Source organism: Coffea arabica, chromosome 2e (genome assembly GCF_036785885.1).
Source record: "Coffea arabica cultivar ET-39 chromosome 2e, Coffea Arabica ET-39 HiFi, whole genome shotgun sequence".
Classification (NCBI taxonomy): Eukaryota; Viridiplantae; Streptophyta; class Magnoliopsida; order Gentianales; family Rubiaceae; genus Coffea; species Coffea arabica.
The window spans coordinates 66,487,377-66,505,081 of record NC_092313.1 but is presented as its reverse complement, the minus strand read 5'-3'; the positions used below and the strand labels follow the sequence as shown (position 1 = coordinate 66,505,081).

At 35.1% G+C, this 17,705-nt stretch overlaps 2 long non-coding RNA genes across 2 annotated transcripts; both read right to left on the bottom strand.

Moving 5' to 3' along the window:
* Window positions 1–11,840: 11,840 nt before the first annotated feature.
* LOC140037349 (uncharacterized) lies at window positions 11,841–12,415 on the bottom strand. The gene is made up of 2 exons (XR_011841274.1): window positions 12,307–12,415; window positions 11,841–11,977 (listed from the first exon to the last, which is right to left on the bottom strand). It is a non-coding gene; the product is annotated as an uncharacterized lncRNA (long non-coding RNA).
* Window positions 12,416–13,081: 666 nt separating this feature from the next.
* LOC140037348 (uncharacterized) lies at window positions 13,082–13,906 on the bottom strand. The gene is made up of 3 exons (XR_011841273.1): window positions 13,654–13,906; window positions 13,392–13,469; window positions 13,082–13,266 (listed from the first exon to the last, which is right to left on the bottom strand). It is a non-coding gene; the product is annotated as an uncharacterized lncRNA (long non-coding RNA).
* Window positions 13,907–17,705: the final 3,799 nt, after the last annotated feature.

The following is a 17,705-nucleotide window of genomic DNA, read 5'->3' as shown; positions in this document are numbered from 1 at the left end:
TACTTCTGATCCTGTCAATTATGCATCAAACACCCTAATTTGCAACACTTCATGAACAGTATGTACATAAACGACAACATATATGTATATTACCATTCATATTGTGTTATGAATCATACATTACTCATATACCAAATTCTATTATTACGCTATCAATATGATTAATGATTCACATCACCTTACTTTTACTCTAAGACAATCTGTGTACAAATACAACTCCATGTACACTAACTTATACGGATTGTAATGTATTGGTCACACGATGTAAGTCTATTTTAACTGTATGTACATCCACGCTGGTGATTATATTTTGATTCTAAATTCTTTAGCTCACTGGACCTTATGTCATTCGTTAATGACAACCGCATAAAATAGACTAAATAGTCTTTGTCTTTATTTAAATAGTCTTTGCGTACACTAAATCCCATTTTAAAGGCATATTTGTTGTAAAACAAACGACAACATAAATGTATATTACCATTCATAATGTGTTATGTTACACACATTATTCGTATACCAAATCCTATTATTACGTTCATCGATATGATTAATATTGTACAAATACTCGTACACCAAATCCTATTATACTCTAAGACAACGATATTATGTATGTACAAATACAATTCCGTGTACAATAAGTTATACATATTGTAATGTGTTGGTCACATGTTGTAAGTATATTTTAACTGTATGTACATCCACTCGGATGATTATATTTAGGTTCTAGGTACTTTGTTCACTGGACCTTATGTCATTCGTCAATGACAACCGCCTAAGCCAACTCCGTATTTTTTACTATTTCTATATTTTGAGGGCCAAATAAGCATTTTCTACTCATTGTAATATATTTATTACATCATGTAATTTACTTACAACACCAGGTACACCCATTTATTATTCACATAGATCGGTCTTTTCCTCTGTTTTACCTCATTTAATTCTGCACCTCCATTATATACACACTGCATGGTCAGGAGAGAAGGGCAAACTAAGATTGTGTCATGAGTATGGACCAACTATTAGATGCACAATGATTCATATCAATTGTAATAGAGTACCTATAACCTGTAACTAATTTACAACAGAATGTACATTCGTTCACTTGTTAAATGTGACTTTATTTCTCTCATCTTTCACTAATTCCGCTTGATTTCAATACATACCCCTGGGTCTTCCGATGACTACTATCCCATTATAGTTCATCACTGAAAAGCTAAATGCTCACACACACACACAGATACGGTACAATTTTACTATTCTTCTATCATCTTCATATGATGTCTTCAGTGAATCTAATTTCATCTTTCATTTAACAAATGTGCATTTGGATGACAAATAATTGGCCACAGTTAGTTATATGGTTCAGTCACGTTACCTTCGTCTGCTAATACACTCTACATTTCACCAAATTCAGAGAGTGCAGCTGCTTCTGCTATTAAGTTGAAGGACAGAATCTGGTGTTTTATGACATGTTGAATTTCCTTTGTTTGCTTCTACCTTCCTGCAAGCCTTGTAAGCATTTAAAATGGATACAACATTTGCTGACCCAGTCACCAAAGTCTCTTCTCAGTTTCTCGGTAACACTCTCAGACGGAAATTGTGTCGAGTTTTCTGAGAAAAGAAAACTAAGATAAGAGTTTTCTGTCAACTCCCTATCTTCAGACGGAGCACGCCAAGCCTCTTCCTTCAGCTCTCTGAATTTTGTGCTACAGTTTTCTAAGAAAGAAAATTGAGATACGAGGTTTCTGAAAAAAGAAAACTGAGCTCCCTATCTTCAGACAGAGTACGCCAAGCCTCTTCCCTCAATTTTGTTTTGTGCGGCTAATTCAAAATTTTAATTTGCTTTTCAAAATTTCAACTCTACCGTTTGCTCCGTCTGATTCCGTTTGGAAGTCCAAATTTTTTAATTTGGAACGGCGTCGTTTTTGCCCCTTCTTAAGCCTTCTTGACGTGGATCATTTTTCTCCTCATGTTTTTGCTTGTGAGAGGACCGTTCAGGAGCGGTCAGCCTGACGACCGCTCCTGCCCCGTATCCGAAAGAAACTAACTCAATGGTGCACCACATAAGGTTTGACACGTATTTCGAACTGTTCGAGTCCTCTCTGTTGAATTTTGATCACAATTAAGTGATTGACATTAGTTCATTTACTCACATATACATGTGATGTGATGTGTTGGGTATTTCATCCTAACACTAAAATTACAATAAAGTATAACAATTATTTGTCGTTCTCATCCTTCTTCTTTGGCTACTTTATTGAATGAAAACATTGGGAGGGGTTCACCAAATCCCCCAGTAAAATATGCTCTGTAATATTCTAAGCTGCGACATATAACATTAGGATAAGTTATTACAAGAACATTTTCTTATTGTCCAATGTTGAATATGATTTCAGATCTCTAAAACAAATATTAAATCATCGTAATCTCTGCACTATAACACTGCTAAAGCAAGTTTTACTTAAATTTCTTAATTCTAATGAGTCCAAGATTTGGCACAAGGTCACATATGAATCTCATGAAAAGCTCACCTGACTTCTATTAAGTTAAGGTTTGTAGGTTTAATTAAAGAGATAATTTCAGAAACCTCTCTTGGTGTTTTTAACAATTTCATTTATCTCCCTCGAGGTTTTAAAAATTACACATACCTCCCTTATCATTTAAAATGACAATACTACCCTTAAATATTTTGATGAAATTCCCTTGTTTGGTATGTTGATACTTAGAATGGCTTTTAAAATTATTTTTCCTTCTCATTCCTTTTTTTTTTTAAATTTTTTGTCAATCAAACTATAGAACTACCATTATTACCTCTAGTTTTTATTGTAACCAAATATCAAACTAGTGATTTTTTTGATGAATTAACTTTATATGCAATCCAATGTTTTTGCTAATCTTTGTTTTTCTATTTTTTGGTATTAAAATTAACAATAAATCAAAAGAAAATATCCCAAACCACTACTGAATTGTGATAATCGCACTGCTCAAAAAATTCATAAACTCTAAATGAACTTTTTCAACATTTTTTCTATCTTATAAATTTAAATCCATAATAAAATACCACTAAAAATATTCTATTATAGTGATAAAATTATTATTATAGTTGTTTATCAAATAGTAGGTATGGAGATGAAAATTTTGGTACCTTTTCTTATAATTATACTAGATAATCTTATAATTGTATAGAAAAGTAAATTAAAACTCATTACACAAGGGCATTTTTGGGCATTCATTTAAAAATTTGACCAAGTCGATATTATTTTAAGGTTTTGTTACTAAAACTGACAAATCAAGGGAGGTAGGTATAATTTTCCAAACCTTAGAAGAGTTCAGTGAAATTGTCATAAACCACAGGGGAGGTTTCTAAAATTATCCCTTAATTAAATATCCTGAGGATTAACGGTATAAACTATACAACGATTCCGGCAGAAATTGTGATTAAATTAGAAGCGCCTCTCTAACATGACAATAAAATACAAAGGCGGCTAACTTAAGTGAACTTATTTCTATGGGATTTATTAATATTTTCGATAATAGCATTTACCGTCACACATCAATAAAATTATCAAGAACTCAATTATGGGCATGGTCATAGGCTTGAAGTAGCTTTAATATCTAAGAATATCCAATGTTAATTAGGTTGGTCCATAGGATGAAGAAAGCAATTGAAATCCCCATACAATATGATCAATTGACCTGGAGTTTTGGTTTTAGGTTTAAAGTTTAAAGAGTACAATATCTAATCTATGGATAACAGTGTTCACAAGGTGCTTAGGTACAATATGGCAAGGGGCAATAGTTGATTTAGATTGGAGTTTTGGTCAATATTCACAAACCATGATGGAGGAGAAAACCAATTTTGGTTGACTCTATATAATTCATCCAACAAAATTGGATCAAATTAACTGCTGAAATTATCTTACTATGCCGAGGAATAATTTAAAAAGTTTAACTATTGAACATGCGTTGCGTGTTCGTCAACTCGTATAAAAAAATATTTAGATTGTAGTGTAGAAATATTACGGATCAAATACACTAAAATCTCCTAATGTTTTATTTGATTTGCACTTTTCTCCGTAACGTTATTTTTGTCGAACTTTTTCCTCCTCTGTTAAGCTACACTAGTTTTGACTATTGAAAAGTATCCATTTTTCTCCATTTGATATTGAAAAATATTTAAAGCTCCAATTTTGGCCCTATATCCAATTTTTTGCCTCCTTCTTCTCACAGCCCAAGCTTCTTTATTACCATTTTGCTGCTACAATTTGCCTTTTTTCTTAAGAAAATGAAGAACTAAGTTCCCAAAATATATATTCCTTTTTTATTTGGTATTATAAAGTCAAAATATTTCATTTCTATAAAAAGAAAGCCATAAAATTCAATAAATTCGACAATTTGTGTCTATGTAAGGTAAATTCCTCAAATTATGAACATCAATAAGAGGAGGGGAGCTGCAAATATGGTAAAATATCTCCATTATCATGTCATGGACATTTGAAAATCTCAAGAGGGAATTTTTTATTGTTAAAATTATACGTTTTTTTTTTGTTACTATTTTATGAGTTCCTTTTTCACATAAAATGATATTATTTTATAGTTTACAACACTTTCAACGATATGTACGTAGTTTCTTTTAAGAGGTTGGATCCCAATTTTAAGGACATTATCCTAAAATTTTAGAAAAAAATTGAATCTCCATTTTGGGTATTATTTTGATTAATAACTAATTAAGGATAATAATATCTTTTTACCATATAGTTAGTGTAGTGGAGAAGTATAACAAAAATAATGACAGGAGGAAAGTGAAAATCACATTAAGTGGATTAATGCATTTAATCCAAATGTAAGTTATGAAACTTGAAAGAAAGAAGATAATTTGCAACCTCCCAATATTGATTGAACAACCCAATTTTTGTGCAGTCAACAATCAAGGAAAATCCAGTGCCTAATCAATTCTCGATTAAACTTTTTCCAGTAGTCAGTCTGGTCCAAATTCAAAGTAATTTCATCCCGTCTTTCCTCTTAGGCTAAATTTCTCCATCAAAGGCAAATTTCACATCAAATTTGGTACAAATGATTAGCTTTCTATGTAGGATACTACCAATTTGAATTGCTATTTTTTGGAGTTTTTATAAAATATGTATATATATTTAACGATTTGACGTATGTAAAATAAAAAGGTAATTAAAAAATGCGTTCACAAAAAACGTAAAAATTTTTTGGAAAAAATGGCAATCCAAAATAGGCAATAATAACCCCAATAATCTTTTATTGCCCATTGGCCAATACATTGCTAAGTTCATAGTAACTTGTAAGACACAATTTGCAATAAAGTAAATGAATTGATTGCTAATTGATCCAAATCATTCTCAACCCATAGGAGTATTATTGTGATATGGAATGGAGATCCTCCCACTCTATCACATGATTTTCTTTATACTTTGTACTCCTATTATTTATTCCATCATTGAACTTTTGACAGAACACATAAGAATTGTTTTAGTCTGTGTCATTGTCAAAGAGAACCCTTTCAAAAGGAATAGGATTTCATTTCTTCTACCCTTTAATACTTCAACTAGCACTTGGTATTAGGACTTAAAATTTTACTGTTGGAAAAGGCCTTTTGATCCTAAACCATGGGATAGCTGATCATCTACAATAACCAATTCAACTTGTCACTTCCCAGCTAGAGATCAGTGATGGATAAAAGTTGTGGGAGAAATTATATTGGACGAAAAGTGAAATGAGCTGAGGTAAAAGAAACAGAATCTGTAAGTTTCCCATGTTTGTTTAATAAATAGTAGTTGGACAATTAGTTATAGATAATATTGCTAGACCAATATGAAGAGCACATATGTCAACTTAATTGAGATTTTATTTTGTAGAAATCAGCCAAAAATACGAGAGAAAATAAATTGGATCTCACCAGTAAACTTTTGAAACAAAGAAGGAAAAAAAATCAAAAGAGCCAACCTCATTAACTTGTTTATATGAAAAATGTTAGATGGTTCCAAGATAATGAAAACTCAATAGAATACTTGAGAGTTTTAAAGGTGTAAGTTGAGAAGTTCCAAGGAAATCAGATACTTCATGTCAAAATAGACCACTCACCTAACTTCCTGGATTCCCCAGGTTCGCCTTATTCTTGGTTGATTGGTGTTTGGCTGGTTTGGCGGACATGTATAACCTTTTGGATTAATATTCTATATACTGACCGTGTATACACTTTTATCATTACATGCATGACACATAATTCGAATTTGAATTTGAATTTGAAACTTAAATTTTACCATTACATGCATGACACATAATTCGAATTTAAATTTGAATTTGAAACTTAAATTTTGCATATGTATCGTATATTTAACCGTGATAGTGCATATACCGTCAGTGTATATAAGATTTACTTTAAACTTTTTAGTATTAAGGGAAACACACAATAACAAAAAGAAAAAGTAACAAATTAATGAGATTAGCAACGTTTTATATTATCTACTCAAAACAACAAGGCAAAGTATTTACATTTTCACTAGCTGAATCTCTATTGCTTTGCTGCATGTCCATTTAGAGATGCCCTTTAGTCTTCCAAATTAGTTCTCAAAACAAGGATTCATTGACTATAACCATTTTTTTTTCCAGTGCATAGTTGACACAAAAATCACTTTTAAACTGTACATTCCAACCAGACCCTTAGAATTCGAGCTGCCATTTGGCCAATCATTTCTAAACCAAAAGTCTTTCAACCTTGACTGCAGCAAATGGTTTTTTTCTTTTTCTTTTCTTTCAAGGTAGACAAGACATAGCTTTATAAAGAACAATCACCAATAGCCATTGATGTCGTACCAGCTAAAATGAAATGTGTAGCGCCGTGGCAGGGACTTTAGACAAGATTTTCAAGTTTCAAATTTCACAACCACCTCATTTGTGTCTGTGGGACTAGAGTCGAGTACTGTTGACAATCTTTTGGTTGTCTAGTTACAAACTTTCTATACTGTATGATGTATGCTTACATAATTTTATTATACTTATAAATTTTATTCGCGTATATCATATCGATGTATAAAATATATCAGTTTCAGTAAGCATATCGATGCATATCGATGTATACTTATACATCACATTACACATGGCAATGCATCAGCCGCATTTAACCGGATCTAAGCCACCATACCTCCTCTGATACCATCTCTGTGACTCAAGATGAAGTTTAGAATAGGGGTTGAGAATTCAACAAATTGTATTTATGGTTGTAATTTCTCAATCTTAAAATTGAATAGCCGGATCTAAAAGTTGGGAGAATGTTAAAAATATAGAACAATTCATAGGTGATCTATTCCCATTATATAGTCTATAATTTTTTGATAAAAAAATTATTACGAAGATTACTAGAAATCGTTTAAAATGAATTGCTTGAGAAAATAAGGTGAGAATTTCCATAGAGACTTTAACTTGTTGCAAGATTTGACAAAAATGCGCCAGTTCATAACCAACTATGTTAAATTCTCTATGAACCTACCAAATAACTTCACAATACAGTTACAACAAAAGTTGATCATACTTTATTTACCAAAGAACCTATTCTAGTTGGATAGTCAATGTTTGGTATAATCTATAGATTTAGTGTAATAATGTTTATTACATTTACTCTATTAGTTTCTATATCGTCTCACACAATTCAAAAGTTTGCTATTGAGATATTGGATCCCCAGAAGACCTAAAGGTAGGCCCAAGAAATATATATTAGTATGAAGGAAATGAGCTTGGCAAACTTGCAACTTTTGAGGTTAAAATTAAGTACAATTTGCCATTGGAAATATGTAAACAAATATAAAATTTTTAATTTGAGCCTCCAAAATTAATGATCGTCTCATTTGAGTTCTTCAAATATAATGATACAGTGACTTTGCTCTTCGAACTTCTTAAGTTGTTCCATTGCTTCCCCCTCAATTTTTATAAGATGGGACTACTTTGGTCCTTGCTTGCTATAAGTGGCCAGATTGTAACAAATTGATAGAGTACTGATTTTCCAACACTCATTTGACAATATCCCATGATTACCAGAGTTTGAAAATTCTTAAAATACTTGATCAATTGACATGTTTGGGTATTTCGAGACCTTAAATGTTATAATCAAATCCTTTTAATTTGGATTTATGTCTGAATATATTTCCAGAGAGCAAACTTGTAGGCAACATTGAGGATTGAAAAGCACACAACTCAAAATTCACCTTCCAAAGAGATGATGAAATGGCCCTGAAGATGCCAAATTCACCAAAAACTTAAGTAGAACAAGCAAGTACAGGATAATAGGAATGGAAAGTGACTCAACTGGTAAAGTGTTCTATTTTAATTCTTCTTTTTGGTGGGCAGGATGACAACTATGTCTTGATTTTGGATTTATTGTGTAACCTGCTTTAGTACGAAAGTAGCCCAGCTTCTTATTAAGATTTTATGATAGGTATACATGCTATTCCAACCAGTTGCTTGGCCACCTTTTTTTCTGTCAATTTTATGGCCATCCTTTTTCTGTCAAATTTATTGATTTTCTGGTTAACGTCCATACCAGATGAATCTGTCTTCTTTCAAGAAAAACAAAATGAGAAAGAGTACACACGTATTGTCATTCGCATTTAGATATTTTAGATTTTCTATTGGTTCATTAGCTAAATATGGTCAATTTGGGGAGTAGAATGATGGCAACAGAATGCTTCCGGGATCATCTCTCTCAACAACTGAGGAAACATATTAACTTGATATTTGTATATCTTGGCATGCCGTGAGAAACATAGAAACATATAAGAGCTGCATAAATGATACACCTAATCAGGGGAGCTCAATCTTTTCAATCCCTCCTCCTGTTCTTCTAGACTACACCAAAAAACATTACCAAAGAAAGGAGGAAACATAAAAAAAACACAGCGCACTTCAGCTATATGGATTTCACTTCACAACCATGAAGGCAAATCAGAATAATCGCGTCCAAATATTGTTGATTTGTCCAGTATCAAATCCTACAGCAATGAGACGAAAACAGAATTATGATACCAGTGATTGAGACAATCAGTTGATAAGAGAAAACTCTCAAACAATTAGACAATCTCAAAAAAAGTTGACAAGAGAATAAGTTATTACCAAAGTATCTAGAAATGCCTATTTGTATGTCAATTTATAGGCAACAAGTACTAGTCTAACAAGTTACTTGATGGAACTTTTGAAATAAATTGTTCAACATAAAAAAGACAAATAAAACGTCCCATGAGTTCTCTTTGTGGGTTCTTTCTTGCGTCTTGCAAGTCTTAGTCTTTCCTAGGGTTTTGAGCCCCTCAAAAGTCAAAACCTAGTGAAAGTTTAGTCTCTGTCATCCGTTTTCTTTTCTCAATCCCATACCCCTAAGCTGCCGCCATACTTCTCCTTTTGTGGCTTGTCTCCCTCTTATTCGGTTTGAGTCTCTGTTTTCTATTTCTTATCAGTTTTCTTATCTCCTTACTAGTTTTCCTTTGCTCTTGCAGTGTAGTCTCATAGTTAGTGCGTGGTTTTATCTCTGTTCTTCCTTGGCTCAGTGCGTTTACGTGTTTCATAATTCCTCGATGGCTGAGGACTTGGAAAAACAGTGCGCTTCCTTGTCTATTTGAGAAGGTGAATCAAGTCGGGTTGTGCTCCCTCTCTTATCATAATCTGCCATGCAACATAAAAGCTCTCTATGCCTTCTTGGTAAGATTATCTCTATGAGACCCGTTGACATGGAAGCCTTGGCAACTACAGTAAAAGGCGTTTGGAACCCTCCGCATGGTATGTCCCATACCATAATTGGTGATAATATTGCTCTTTTTCGTTTCTTTCACCAAGCAGACAATACCCAAGTGTTACTTGGCTCACCATGGTCGTTTGACCAGAAGTTGCTCGTCCTTTCTGAATATACTAGGAGGCATAAAACGCGCGTTGCGCGTTGGGATAAACATAAAATATGCCCCCTTAAACATATGGATTCATGGAACAAAAATGTTTGTTGGTAAATAATTTATGTACACAGCTAAGCATAAATATACATGAATAAGTAGACTGCAAAATCATTTCACAAAAATAGTACGAATATTTATTTAGATTTATAGAGAGGTACTGCTAGGATTTAAGGTTAATACTTTTTTAGTTAAAAATTGGTGAATTTTTCTCCTATCTTACTCTATTGCTCGTTTAGCATAAGAATAAAATTCAGCATTTTTCATGAAGTGCATAAGCATAGGATGTGATGATTTGAATATATTATACTTCATAAGAGAGAAAAAGTACTCTCGAGATATAGAACTACTTTTGCTAGAACTTGGAAAATTCTTTTTTTATCTAATGCCATTTCTTGTTTAACATGAAAATCAAGTTTACCATCTTTCATGAAGTCTAGAAATATATAGTGTGACCACAAGTATATATTATGCTTCACGGAGAAAAGGGAAATACTAAGCTAAATTTGAAGGCATTTTCATTTTATATAGCAACATTGATCCAATTGTGATTATAGCAGCTTGAAAAAAAAAGTGATTGAATTCTCATATTAGTTGACAATGAATTACCTGAGTTGAATAATGAAATTAAAATGCTATGGGTACAGTTTTTGAATTCCTCTTCAGTTGAATTGGATAACAATAAAAGAAATTTAAAATTGTGAAATATAAAGGAATATCTCACTGGCACAAAGAGTTCTAAGATTATTGAACTGTTTTGAAATCTTTCCGTAATTCATGGATGGTGGCATAAGCCCTTACAGTCATTTCTCTCCTACTAACAAACTGGAAAATATTGCGATTCATGAATTTCCTTTGTTGCTTTGTATTTGTAGGACTGGGAGATTGTAGAGCTTTAGAAAAGCTGGGAGATTGTAGGAATGGGAAGTAGTTAAAGGCATTGGCTTCACCCATAAAGGCTGCTCTTTTTGTTAAGGCCCTTTTTGATAAACTATCCTGTTGTTGCCACCATGACAACTTCTGAGAAGAATACTCGCCAGCGGTCATCTCTTCTAAATAAAATGCTAGTTGAAGACAAATACGAGAGCAGGGATCTCAAGCCTCCTAAAACCAAGGAAATTATTCTAGAGGGTAATAGCTATTCCACCTTTGGCCCAAATTGGACAATAGAACATCCAGAGAAAGTGGCAAGTTCAAATGGTGTTAATTATTCAAAGGATAAGCTGAGATTGGTTCTTTCGCTATCGTTCCCAGAACGAAAAGGGGAAGTGGAGGATTGCTAAAGAAGCTGTGAACTAATGCTAAAACTGAAGTGTGCAATCCAGTAACAGTGAAAATTGGTTTAATTTTTTTTGGCTAGAATACTACAGTGTGATTTGTGCCTTGCATATCCATGTGAGAGAGATGGTGAGTGCCTCTTTGTTTCTTCTATTGTATATAAATTCAAAAGAATACATTTCAATTGAATTAAAATTAATTTTTTTTATTATACCAAGAATACAGCAATTTTGAGAGGAGGAATAATCTAGACCATCTATGTTCAACACATAGAACTTACAAGGATAGAGCATTCACCGAAAAGAGTATTCAAATCTTAAGTTGGTCATTGGAGAGAGAGAGAGAGAGAGAGAGAGAGAGTATGCTCTCTATAAGAGGTTTTAGGCTTTTTGCAGAACGTAGAGCTAAAGGCCTGCTTGTGCAGGTGACTTGGGAAGGCACAGAAACTTGGTCTTGAATTCAATTAGATGTTATAATCAACGTCATAACATAATCCAAAATATCATCTTCAGATGTAATTCCAGAATTGTAGGCGGCAGCAGATTACAAAATTGGAAATGTACATGAAAGCAAGATAAGCATATGCCAAAATCAACTTCAGTTCAATTTCTGTATAGCACAAATTTGGCAATTTCATGGAGCCCAGCTTCCCGATAACATTCAGCAATCCGCTCCAAATTGTCATCCCAGGTGCCTTCCACAGAAGCCAAATCCAACAAGAAAGCTGCTTCATCCAAAGCAACCTGTAAACAACAGAAGGTGTAAACACACTAAAGCACACGCTGCCAAAAGGTGAAAGAGATATGTGAACTAAAACAACACAATGCAGATAACAAAGCATATGAAGGGAAGTGCAATATATGCAATCTTAAAGGTAATGAATATGACAATAACAATGTAAAGCAACATACTGTCCCCAATGACCAACAATGTAAATGCTCTTATTAGATACTATAATCACCGGGAAAAAAAAAGAAACCAGTCTCTGCTTCAGAAATGAATTAAAATGAGCATGAATGATAGCAATTATTTGTTAGCCTGTGACTCTGTGAGATGTATAGAGACAACAGACCTGCAATTGTGCACCCATAAACCTTGTCAAGTCTTGAACCTAGCCAAGTCAAGTTCTTTAGTAACAAAGTGACTTGGTGCACCAATTAATTTGACGCCAGCATCAAATGTTTGCAAATTGTGAATGCCAGGTTACAATCTACCAAAAAGAAGTAAAGGGTAATGATTAAAACAAGCATTTCAAAAAGGCTTAAAAAAAACCTATTTAGCTTGATGACCACTCTTGAAAGAAGGCAATAAGCCATGATGAATATTAATAATAGCTTTTCCAAAACTTTTGAAGAAGTTTCCAGAAAGAACCTGCAGAAATCAACTGAAGTTTTGAAATACAGCCATTGCAATGTGTAATTGAATAATGCTACTCTGGTAGGTCAAAGCACAAGTGTATGATAACAAAAAAAACATTAGAAGCAGTAAATGCAGTGATTCCAATGCTCTACTCTGTTGTATTAAAGCAAAAGACATTTGAACTGAAGATCAAAATGGTAGATGAGATGAAGAAACAGAAAAATATTCTAGAATTCTAAATGTCAATCAACCAAGTCTTTGAACGATGCTGGGAAGAAATCTCACTCTATTGACCTTATGATTGTAAACCCAAAATCATTTAGATGAACACCAACAGCAATCATTACGATATTTGCCACTGAAGAATAACCATATCTACCATTGAAGAATAAATCACAAAAGGGACCATAACTCTCAACATCTGGCCTAAATCCACTTCACAGTACCTCAAACATAAGCCAGATAATCCAGAAAAGCATAAGAAGAAAGGACAAAACCAACTTATTAACTTGCCATAGAAAAATGTACCAAGAAACAAAGTGCAAGGCAGTGCAATAGACCTTCTAGAGTAAAACACATTCTTGTCCTCGGGCGCAAAAACATCAGCATTGAGAATGTTTCCACCTATTGAAGCAATACATTCTGATAGCTTTGCAACTATTCCCAACTCATCCTGCAATTTTCACACACCGAAAACAAAATCAAAGAATTAAAAATTCCATCTTTATACCTCATTTGGCCTAATCCAACTAAAAAATGAAAAACCATTTCAATGTCATTAATGATACCGTTACTCACTGGGCAATGGAAGACATGAATACCATGGCTGATGGAGGAAGAGGTAGATTCATCAAGAGACTCCATTTTGAAGGGCCTCTATAGATCATTAAGAATAAATATTTTTTATCAACATTAATGGTTTGGAAATATGCATGAATTTCCATGCAAGATCCTATATAAGTATAGATTACCAAGTTGTAAACTGATATAGATAGGAAAGATAGTCCACAGACAAGAAGAATGATAGTAGATCTAATAGATCAGTCCACATGACACATACCTAGAATAAGTACCAGCTCCTGCCCTGTAGCTCGACAAACATGAATCCCAAGAACGTGTAATCCTAAAGAATAGAACCCAGTAGCATCTAGTAGATACAAAAGCTGACAAGCAAAAGACAATCCTGCAAAGTAGGAACTCCCAAATGGATTTGGCTGTGAGTTAGGTGGCTGTCTTGGCATCCCAGGCTGTCCAACATTATCGCACATTTATGTAAAATCCCAAGATTAAGAATATGTTAAACAGGGAAGAAGCACTTGAACGATATCAAAGTCATGGAATACCTTTTTGGCTAAAAAAAAGAAACTTAAATTGACAAACCAAGAGGGGCAGCCATGTGTAAAATGCATATTTATTGGTACATACTGGTATATAAGAGTTGGAAACCACCTTCCCCCCAAAAAAAACAAAAAAAAGAGTAACTTCTATTGTACAAAAGGTAACCAAGTCATTTCACCATTGCGACAAAGATTCTCATTTTGTAATTTTCCTCCTTTTGTCCCCTCAGCACTTGAACTTGACCTTCTCATTCTTTTTCTAGAAATTCTGCTAAACAGAAGCATGTCATGGGAGGAGAGGGTGAAAATTTTCTTCTTTTTTTAGCATCATTAACTACAAAACTGCAAGGTGTTCCATTAAACGCTGTCATTCTTCATTTTACAGATCCACTAAATTTAACACCCTTTGAATTCTACTTCACTACATCAGCATCCAAGCTTAGCATGATCCCTCTATTAAGCAAATTGTAAACAGCATCAAGTAGGCAAAAGCAAACAGTAAAACATTTAGATTCAAATAGAACTGTGCAGTCAAGAAACCTAATTGTTTAATTGCTCTATCACATAACAGTTATTTTGATGTTACATAAATTTCCAAATTCTTGTCTGTTTAATCTGAACATATAGTTGCACCTACATTACTGAGCACTACCAAAAGCAAAGGATATCATGAAGAATGAGGAAAAAAAATAAAACTACACCACTTACCTGTAAAGTATTTAAACATTCACCAAGATGAAGAAAGGTTCCCTAACGACTTTCAGAATCTAGATATTCAAATCCTCAACTCTTTCCACAATTTTCACATTTTTTTGAAACATTTTTCGTAGTGTGATAAAGATTTCAATCATATATCAGAATAATTGTCACCTTAATTCACCAGATTCAGGACTGAATCAATCAACAAATAAACTGTCAGGAAATTTTTTCTTTTCTCCAAAAATCGTGTGTAGGACAAAGACAGGGTAACCACTCCCCAGAAGAATTAAGCGTGAATCACAATTAGAGGAGACCGTTTGGAAACACAATTAAAATCGAAATTCAAAATTCTCCCAAGCAAAAGCAAGCTGCTAATAAACATGATCCAAACTCGAAACCATAACAAGTCTCTAGATGTAAAAACATCGATTAATTAAAAAAAAAAGATAGCAATATTACCAGTTGGCATCAGACAGAGAAAAAGGAGCGAGTAGAGTATATAGATCTGCAATCAAAGTGCTGTAGGAAAATAGCTTGGATTTGGAGTACGGCGGAGGATTCCAAAGAAAAAGAGATCACTATGGAGGACTGGTTTTGCGGCAGGAGGAGCGGCTGCCCTGCTGGTGGTGCTGGATGGACATGGAGCGAGTCGGCCGAGATTTGAGAGTGATTAATCAGGCAAAAAAGGAATGAAGGGGGGAAAGGAATATCAAAGAATGAGAAGGAAAGAAAGATAAGAGATGACGGCGATTTAGAGAGGAAGAGGAAGAAGGAATGAGGGGTTAGAAATCAGTTGAAAGGAAGAGGAGAAGATGAAAAGCGGCGCCTCAAAACTTGAGCGTGATTTAGGGTTAGAAGAGGCCTAAAAAAAATAGGGCGAATCACATGCTTGGCACGTGAGAGGACGACGAAAACATTCCAAGTCATCAGAGCCCTTCGCTCTTTATCTACTTATGTTGAAAAGAGATGTCCCTCCTTGGAAAATTCCTTTCTCCCATTGTTGCTTTTGGTTCCGGATTTTTAATGTCCCACTAGACTTGATGTCCATTGAATCTGCAAAAGTCATTGGTGAGTGGTGACTGCCTGGGCTCCTTTGTCGATTTTGATATAGATGCCGATGGTTTGCCATGGGGTAAATATATGCGCATCCGTGTCTCTCTGGATATTAATCAACCGCTGAGGCGAATGATGCTGATCTCGCATGGAGGGGAAGAGCTTAGGCTGCTGCTGCAATATGAAAGGCTCCCAAACATCTGTTTCTATTGTGGTCGCTTTGGTCATGGCGATCGAGAGTGTGAGGATCGCCTTTCAGACCCGGCTACTGATGGGAGGGAACTTCCGTTCAAAGCTTAGGCAAAGTTCAACAGTGGTGCCCTTTCGTCCACTCGTGTGAAAACGACGAAGAAGCTTTCCAGCAAAAGAAGAGTTAGCGCAACGAAAGGAGATGTCCAACAGGAAATGGGTGAGATTCAAATTTCAAAGTCATCTGATCAAGGAGAGAATGACCAAGATGCGCATAATTCTTGTGATGAGAATGTGGAATTATTCTCGCCGTTGAATCAGGAACCAAACATTATGAGTGGGGATAAGGATCTGGCTTTAAACAAGTCTCCGCAAACAACTCCTAATGATGTTGAGAATGCAGCAACTGCTGTTATTGTAGCAGACAAGGACACAGACTTTAATTCTAACACCGTACATGAGAAGGGGCATAGCCTTATTCTGGAAACGTTGGAGGATATTTCAAACACTATGCTCATTGACGATGGACCTGACAAGGGCTCTCTTCTGCATTGTCCAGTTGCGGCCTCCATAGTGGCCCACTTGAGTAGCCAATTCCTTGTTTCAGTTCCCTTGCAAGTCAATAGCTCATAACGTCAAACCTGGAAGTGAAGGCAAGCTTTTGCTCCTCGGCTAACCCCTTCGAAGTCTAAGACTAGCACCTCTAGGAAAAGGAAATCACTCTTGCTGATAGCTTCGACTTCGCTTTCAAAGAAACATAAGTTGCTGGATGAAGCTGATTCCATGGCCACTTCCGAAGAGTTGATTCGCATTGACAACACTATAACGACGGAGACTGGCTCCTCCAGCCAATCCCGCCGAGGCTGATGAATATTATCAGGTGGAATTGCCGAGGGCTTGGGAACCCTCAGACAGTTCGTGAAGTCTGTAACATAGCCAGACAGAAATTTTCCAAAATTTTGTTTCTTTGCGAAACTAAATGTAGAAGTAGTATAGTTGAAAGGCTAAAGTCGAAAATTAATTTCTTTGGTATGTCTGTTGATGCTAATGGTCGCTCTGGTGGGCTTGCCTTTCTTTGGCCTAAAGATATCGATGTCTCAATTCTAAGTTCTTCCCATCGATATATTGATGCAGTTGTCCGAGTTAATCCCGAAACGTAATCTTGGCGAATAACTAGTGTATATGGTGAGCCAGACACATCTCTTAGGCGCGATGCATGGGCTAAGTTTAGGACCTTAAAACATCATTCACAGCTGCCTTGGCTTTGTTTAGGGGACTTCAATGAAATATTAGATCCAGACGAGTTCGAAGGAAGTGGCCCTCGGCCACAATGGCAAATTGATCAATTTCAAGACGCACTCGCTCACAATGACCTCTCATATCTCGGCTTTGACGGCTACAGATATACCTGGTTTCGAAACACTAGTTCCCCCCTTACGGTTAAAGCCCGCCTTGATCGTGCTTGTGCCAACCCTGCCTGGTGCTTAATGTTCCCATGGTCTTCTGTGCAACACTTGTTTTCTCATGTGTCTGACCATAGGCCTATCATGGTAGCAGCAAAAGATTGACCCTCTGATTTTTCTACAAGGAGAAGGCGTCCTTTTTCGCTTCGAAGCCATGTGACTAAAATCTGATGATTGTGCTCGTGTTATCCAGTGTAAATGTAATTCTAGCAAGGATGTTCCCCAAAATCTTAATGACTATAAGCTGGGCTTGATGCACTGGAGCAAAGCTTCATTTGGTAATGTCAAAATGGAGATGAAGCAGCTCAAGGAGCGAATCGATATCCTTCAACAAGGTCCTATATCCGATGCTTCATAAGCTGAAGCTAGGA